Consider the following 8,374-nt stretch of genomic DNA (forward strand, 5'->3'; position numbering starts at 1 on the left):
CGATTATTGGTCCTTTCATCCGTACACTTAATGCTATGCGAAGAGCGCAACTATTTATAATGTTCTGTTTACCGCTAAAACAATATCTGCTATGTAATGATGATAATTTCCAAATTAAGCGTCAGATGGTATCGATGATATTTGGGATTTTCTTTGGCATATTGAAAATATTCAATGGTAACCTAAAACAATTTCTAAAATAGTGTGCTGAATATCAAAACATTTACAACTAAATCAAAATTCCTTAGCAGACCTCGTTGCATGTTCACATGGCAATGTATAAGTTGGCCATTTGTTTAAAAGAGTTTGATAGGAAACTTAAGTAAATTATGGCAGCCACGTTTTCAAAGTCCGTAGTACACATAGTCAGGACCAAAAGTTAGGTTTCCTTTGGATTTTTTTTAGAGTATTCAGTGCGATCTCCTCGTTTATAGCGATGTCATTGCCTTATGTTTGGTTTTACGAGATTTTGTTTTATGCGGAGTTCTTTCGACAGTTTCAATTTATGTTCAGTTGAGATTTCAGCTGGCAACTGCCGAGTAGTCTTCTATTAAAGGTGTGCCAGCCGGCGTTTATTTTCTTCAGGTGGATTCGTGATACCAGTACTCCATCGAATTTAATTTCTACTGAAGACTTCTTGTCTCTTTTCTTTTTGCGCGCATTAATATTTGCCCACATCTTCTTCGTTAATAATGTCTTCTTCCTTTTCTTCGATGGTTTGCGAGACGCGGGCTCGAATTGCACGTCGAATATGCGTTTGTATATTAATGGAGGAAAGCACATTCGATTTCCGAAGTAAATAATCGCTGTATGCTTTTTTACATATTTTCCTTAAATTTGCGGTCTATCTTTAATATTTTTCGTTAAATTCTACTTGGAAAGACGAGTATTTTGGTATAGCATTTGGTTTCATACTTCGCAAGTACTAATGTATATACTTGTAGTTTAATTGTCCGCAATAGGCCCGCCATTGCCAGTGTAGAGGTTAGTTGCTTAGTGTTTGGGTACATGAAGAGCAGAGTCTTAATATATATGGAACTACTACGTTATAATGTTCACTAGACCAGCTTTTTGCAAACATATGGTCAATAACTGTGTCTATCGTATAGTACGTTGCAGAAATTAAATCATTTAGATATGCCACGCTAATCGATTTGTATCATTTGAAATTGTTGGAGAAGCTTTATATTATATATATGTGTAGCTCACACTTCTTCAAGTTTTTCATGTGGTCTCTTTTGATGGCAGCACTATATTTTGATCGCCCATCGTCAATTAGTACAACGCCCCCTTTTCCACATACATGAATAATTGTTAGCCACGCTAAGCGAAAACGGGTTTAAATGCACGTGCGTAAACTGTCGTGTTAAATTAGCCTGTGCTGTATATGCAAGGTTTGCCTTTAATAATTTTACTAATATTCATTCAAGAAAAGACATATTAGTTTAAATTCTTTATTAATAATCAATTATGCATCTTGTTAATATGCAAGTATTACTAAATACAACAGAAAAGTAGAAGTTTAAGAAAGTATCAGAACAGCAGAAACAAAAAGATTGAGAAATATTTAAACAAAGCACAAAAAGAAAAAAACAAAACATAACAAATACATTAACAAATGAGCACTCTAGTGGTATGTTCATTTTACCAAATATAACAAGCACTTGTGAAACTTTTTCTCATTCATTTGGTCAGCGGGGTTCTCTATATACGCAGACAAAAGCATATACAAGCACCATGCAATAACACTGTTAGTTCGTCTATTCAATTGGAATACATCATTATGCTGGATCCCAGTTCATCACACTGTGGACTGGCGCAACTCACTCTGTGCGGGGTACCAGCCACTGGCCGCCGGTGCACAATGCGGTTCCTCTGAGTGCTCGGAACCCCCACTGCCGAACCCGCTGGACGAACACGAAGACGAAGCTCTCTTAAGCACGAGGGATCCCATCATTGGCACTCGGCGCCGCGAGCCACCAAGCCCCGCGGCGGAGAGGTCTTGACCGGAAGTAAACCCGATGGCGCTGATGACTTTTTCCGCAGATCTCGTTGTGTCCACCACTTTTCGCATTTCTGAGAAAAAAGAAGTTACACAAATCATTAGAATATGCGACACTAATATCAGCAACATTATTTTAATATATGAGACGATTATTAGAGCTTTTCAAGAATTAAAAATAATACCTTCGGATTAAATGGTCTGTGAGAAAAAAAAAACTTTTTTACTGGCGACGAATTTGTCAAATACACAATGTAGTTACAGAATTTACAATGAAAGTATGTATTTCGATTGTTATCTTAAGCTTTCCCTAAATTAATTTTGGACTGAAATAGTACAGGCCTTTACTATTCTAGCTTGCGTTGCATATCATTTTTAACGTAACGCACCTTGCACGATCTTTGAGAACGCCCTCTGGTCTCGTGACCCTGGGATTGTTGTTTCCTCAATTGCGGCCACGATCTCGCAAAGGGCCGCGAGATGCTTTATGGGTCGGCTGATGAAATCGACCAGCGACATGGACCGCCCGTGGCGGCGCTCCCGGGAAAGGAAGTGGCGGAAGACGGCACGCGTCTCCAGCTGCGAGAGGGTTGCGACAGCACGCTCCAAGCCATACGCGTACATCGTGTAGGCCTGACACAGCAGTGGTAACTGTATAAGAGTAGAGGACCGTTAGTTACATACCATGATACACTTATAGAAAATGAACAGCACATTTTAAAATCTGCGCGTCTCACATGCATGTTACGTCAATTTACATATCGTGTAGCATATATACATGTTCTATCATATTATATATTATTGTGCTTAAGAAAGACCACATTACATACAAATTGTATACATCTACAGCGTATTTGATTCATATCGGTTATAGAAGGTTTTAGCTCACCTTCGACATGTAGATCATGGCGACAATGAAGGTAATGTCGTTGTCACCGGTAAACGAGCAGTCAGGGTCCTCGTCGTCTGGATCCGGTAAATTGCGCACAATCTGTTGTACCTGGTACTCGCTCATGGAAACGAGCTGTAATATAAATGTACATTAATATAGAGAGGTGAAGTTACTGATGGGAAACTGAACATCGTTATCGTCATGTCCAATAAAAACCAGTATTATAGACATTTTATTAGAATATGCGTCTCAAATGCCTTATGATTATGACGTCCGCCTACCGATAGGAGATCTAAAGTACACATGCTATTATGTTACTTGATTTCATGAAAGGAAATTGTCCTATCAGCACTTCATGATTCTACACAATTCCTCAGAAACATAGCAGGCAATCTAATGACACAAATCAAGCGATACAATCGATGCGTATTGTCATGCGTTGCCATAAACATGTAGCGCTGTCCTAAGACATAGAATAACCATTGGGAACACTCAGATTATACAATTCATGCAAAGATCTAAAATACGGTATTATTACCGGGTCGAACATATTATGAATGTCTCATTTCTGCACATACCTTCTCGATGTTCTGGAACAGTGCCTGATGCTCGGAGCCTGACAACAGAAAGTGGCGTAGAGGGCGCGAGTATCCATGGATACCAGAGGTCATGAGGTCAACGAAGTTCTCCTCTAAACACAGCAGTCTGTGCAGAGCCGCCTGTCTGCGCATGTCCTCACCCTAAGATAAACAGGCAATTCAAAATTGTACTAACGTTAAACGTAAAAAAGATACGCATTTACATTAACATGTGTTTTCTTAAGAGAGGAAAGTATGCAGGAGTTATAAATAGAAACTCGTGCAATTATTATGAGTGGTACGTTTAATACTCATGTCGAGCTTGTGCGGGAGCACAATTCACACAATAAAAATGAACATTCTCTAATTATCGTGTACTTTACAAGCAGTATAAGTATGACGATACCTATTGATGCAAGTTATTCCTTTGTTTACAATTTAAATTGTTGTAAAATGTTCCATTAATGTTTTGTAAATCCAGTCACGAAACAACAGGTACATTTGGATTTTATGCCATTAGTATTAGTGAAATGAATTACCATTGCGCTGTCAACGATGGATGTTGTATCGCCGCACAAGGTGAAAACGTGCACGGACTGACTTCCGGTCTCATCGCTGACACGTGTGGTTGCCGTGGTGACGTAGACACGTGATTCCTCCTGGGACGGGAGTAAGAACGGGCGATGAACCTCCAGATCAACGCGGTCCCCACTACGCCTGTAAAACACGAGAAACAAGATTTACGACATGACAAAATCCTATAATCAGTTTACTACTTTTGTATCTTGCTTATATTTTTTTTTGTATCTGTGCGCAAAATCATACAATTATATACCATTATGAACTATTATAATTGATTATATAAATCAATATGTTCACAGAAACTTGAGCTGTGAAAAATGCTTGGAATATTACCAAATATCTCAGATCTGTCAATATATTCCGTAAAAAATACAAATATGTGAATTGTCTCGTTCTTATTGCTTTACTTACTTAATGCAACGCGCAACACTGGATGACGTTGACCGCGACACGTTCTGATTGTTGACACGGACGATGAGGTCACCAGGTTGAAGCCCCGCCTCCTGTGCACGTGACGCCCCATCCACGCGACCGACCTTGACCGGACACGAGTCCACCAAAGAGAAACCAAACGAGCCGTACGGGGAGCGCAGTACCGAGATCACGTGACGGGAGTCATCGGGAACCACCTGGTTCACTTTCGAGATCTGTGACGCTCTAAGAGGCGTCGGGCGAAGATTCCGGCTCTGCATGACAGGAACTGTAGGTCGGGCCTTCCCTGTGACCTTCAGATGCTTCTTGCAGCCAACTTCCGTCGCGAGGAGATGGTACCAGCCGCTGACCGGACGCTCACCGCTCTGAAGGTGGCGCACTCCGAATGACATGCAACCTAGAGACTCGGGAGTCCTAAACATAGAGTGAACTTTATTTTAAAGGTGAAATCAGATGATTGTTTAATAAGCTTCAAATGTGCATTTGTATTTGCCACATACTTATTAAAGAAAGTGCATATACCACATAAACACATGTGTACTTATTAAATGTTTTCCTATGCCCCACTAGCCTATAATTGTTTAATTCCGAAATATTTAATACATATATATTGTTAAAATGTATCTATTATATTAACTATCACCCTTGATCACATGTATTTCGGCATTTAGTACAGGTACATATTTACAATTTATTCGTATTACAGATTTGAAAAGTATACGTAAACATTTAAATTCTCTATTAATTATCATTTCAGAGGGCCCAGTTTCTATTGCTTACAGTGCATACTTTAAAAAATTTCGTTCCACTTAACATGCTGTAAGAATTTACATTAGTATTTTGCTTCTACTAACCTAGAGGTCGAGTTCTTGACCCAAACTGAGACCAGCAAGCGCCTGGTGACATCATCCTCGGAAATCTCGCTGTACACAAACAAGAATCGTATTATTATTCTGTGTCGGCACACATAATTTCCGCAGCAATATCTTAATATATTAACAAACTTTCGAATATCATTCTTTTTTGGAAAAACTCTCCGATAAGTTCCATTAGTTCTCACCGTTCAGCCTATAAAAGACCGCCAATTAACAAATTACAGATTTGTTGTTTAACTTGGTAACAGTCTCAAGTTAACTCGTTAGTATAATATGTAATGAATCTAAATTTAAAAAAAAAATCAAACAAAACTTACAAAGAGAATTTCTCGTTATATGTCGGGCTGTTGGAGTTCTTCACTACGCTGGTACGGCAGCGCGTCGGCGTCACCCCGTCGTCGTCTGGTATGAGGGAGATCATCACGTAAGTATCCAGCCGCAGCTGGGAGCCGGAAGTGAGGTGTCGCCCCTGGATCACGTGAACGGTGACGAGACCGTGGTTGATGTACACCGACAGCTGGATATGACCTGAAACACGTGGAGTTTTTTAAAACCTATACATGCTTTAGAAAAAGCAAACTGTTACGAAACAACATGTTGGTTTACTCGTACGCATGACGTACATACATTTTTCCTTGTTGATACACCACATATATAAAGAATACATGTATTCGATTTATCCTGCTTCAGATTAATTGACATAGCATAATAATTATTCAAGTTGGGCCTACAACATTTACACAATATTCCTGACGACCGAATAACTACCGATTGTGTCACGATAATAGTTCCACATCAAACTGTCCCTTTTAATACTTGAATACTTCAATTGAAAATATTAGAAGAAATAAAAATGAATATATCGAGAATATGATATGTTTATTGTTAGAAATGAAACAAATGCAAAAATAAAAACATATTTGTGTTCAAGTTCAAGGTCGTGGACTGAAACGAGTGTCTGTGAAAACGGATGAAAAAAACTAAATGTCACACGATGAAATATTTCATATTAACTGAGAATTTTTTAATATTAACAATTGCGCCTGGTAATAAGGATAAGGATTTTCATTCAAATATAATGCTAGTTTGTTCCATTTAATGATATTTCATAGAAAGATAAAATCAATTGCAGACGACCGAAAATAAGTGTGTATTAGTGGAGTGTAACCCTACTGTGTTGGCGTCGCACTGAAGTGCGGCGACTCGTATGTAATACGTTTTTTTTCGCTTATGGGAGAAGAAGTTATTTTACGTATCAATGTATATTTTTGTTGTCAGAATATTTTGCATAGTGGCGATTTTTTGTGTAAAAATTAGTGTAAATAAGTCCTGTATTTGTGCCTATTACATTTACTACAACATAATTTATTGCCAATAATGCAAAGCTAATTATTTTTATTTATAACTGATCACAGGGACTGGGCAATAATAAAAGATCACAGGGACTGGGCAAATACGCGAACCGGTGAAACTTTTTGATTTTGTATAAAAACAAAACATAATCAAAATATATTTATTTTGTGGATTTTCTAACAATAGCGCAGACGATTGCTGTTCGAGTTTTGGTGAACGCGTATTTTCTTCAATTTTACAAGACGACAGCGATTACACGGTTTATTGCTTTATTGATAACCGCTACACTACAGTCACTTATTAATATCTTAGTTAGAAGGTGATTTTTCAAGCGGTTCCGTAGTGTAGTGGTTACACGCTCGCTTCACATGTGAGAGGCGCAAGGCTCAAGCCCCAGTAGAATCAAATTATTTTATTTGTGTTCTATGTATACTTTTTGTTTGATGTACACATTTTAGTTTAAATAAATATGCTGTTTTATTGTAACCATTTTTGGTTTTTATAATGCCCATGAAATATATGTGTGAGAGGGGGGGGAGTTCGTAAACACATTAAAACTTATACAGTGTTTTCATATCAATGAGTACCCCTATCGTAAATGAGCAACGTAAGAATACGTTCAGAATCATCTCCCCTTTAAGTTGAGAAAAATATGAAATTACGCTTACAAGATATAGCAGATTTTTAAAACCTACACAGTTCTGTTCCATTAATCAAAACTGCACACGGATGCCAGTTACAAAAAGGAAACCAATGTAAATAAAATGAACTATAAAATATTTGGGGGTTACAACACAAAATCTTTGATAATGGTTAGTTTGGTGTTATAACACTAAAATCATACTTAATGGTTATACCAGTATCTTTTTCTATTTTGTTTAAAATAATCGGCTAATTTATTAATATTTACAGTAGAAAAAAATCGTTCCATTTAACTTCAATGAGTGCCTTTTTGCACTGAAATTCCCGACGCCCTTTGATGCTTTGCATCAATACTTACCTTGTATATATACAGAAACGCCGTATATTAAAGTCTATGAGTAAATAAATTTACAAGCAAAATTGATTTCTTCATTGCCATATGTTTGCTTAAATTCAATACACATTTATAACTTTTACTATCTTTTTTGACAAAACCTTTTTCAGGAACTTCGCATGTACATTTTGTTAAAGTTAAAATATTAGAACATGTTAATCGGCGCGTAGGAATACGTACTTACGGTTGTCGGAATACTAGTTTATTCGACCCTGCTTTATTTAGACAATGTTTGCAACAGAGGCAGGATAAATGCTGTCAACTGGCGGAAGGCGTTTAGTCAGGTCGCAAATAAATATGTAGCGTCCAATCAGTAAATTAATAACATCTTTTGTGCATAAAAAACGTTTTTCTTGACATTTCACAGTTATTATTTTTGTTAACTGCTTTAATGGTCAATTTTCTAAGTGTTTCTTATCATTTATTTCATTCAAATATAAAGTATGCGATTTCACATAATTTGTATTATAATATATTATTTATTTAAATTTCCGATTACATTTGAACCAAAATGTATCAAGCCGATATTAGGGGTTAAAAGTAAAATTGCCAAAATGCTTGCAAAAAAATTGAATTCTGAATCATTGACTGTGAAATTGTTGCTAAAATGACCCATTTTCATTC

This window comes from Dreissena polymorpha, chromosome 16 (assembly GCF_020536995.1).
Source record: "Dreissena polymorpha isolate Duluth1 chromosome 16, UMN_Dpol_1.0, whole genome shotgun sequence".
NCBI lineage: Eukaryota > Metazoa > Mollusca > Bivalvia > Myida > Dreissenidae > Dreissena > Dreissena polymorpha.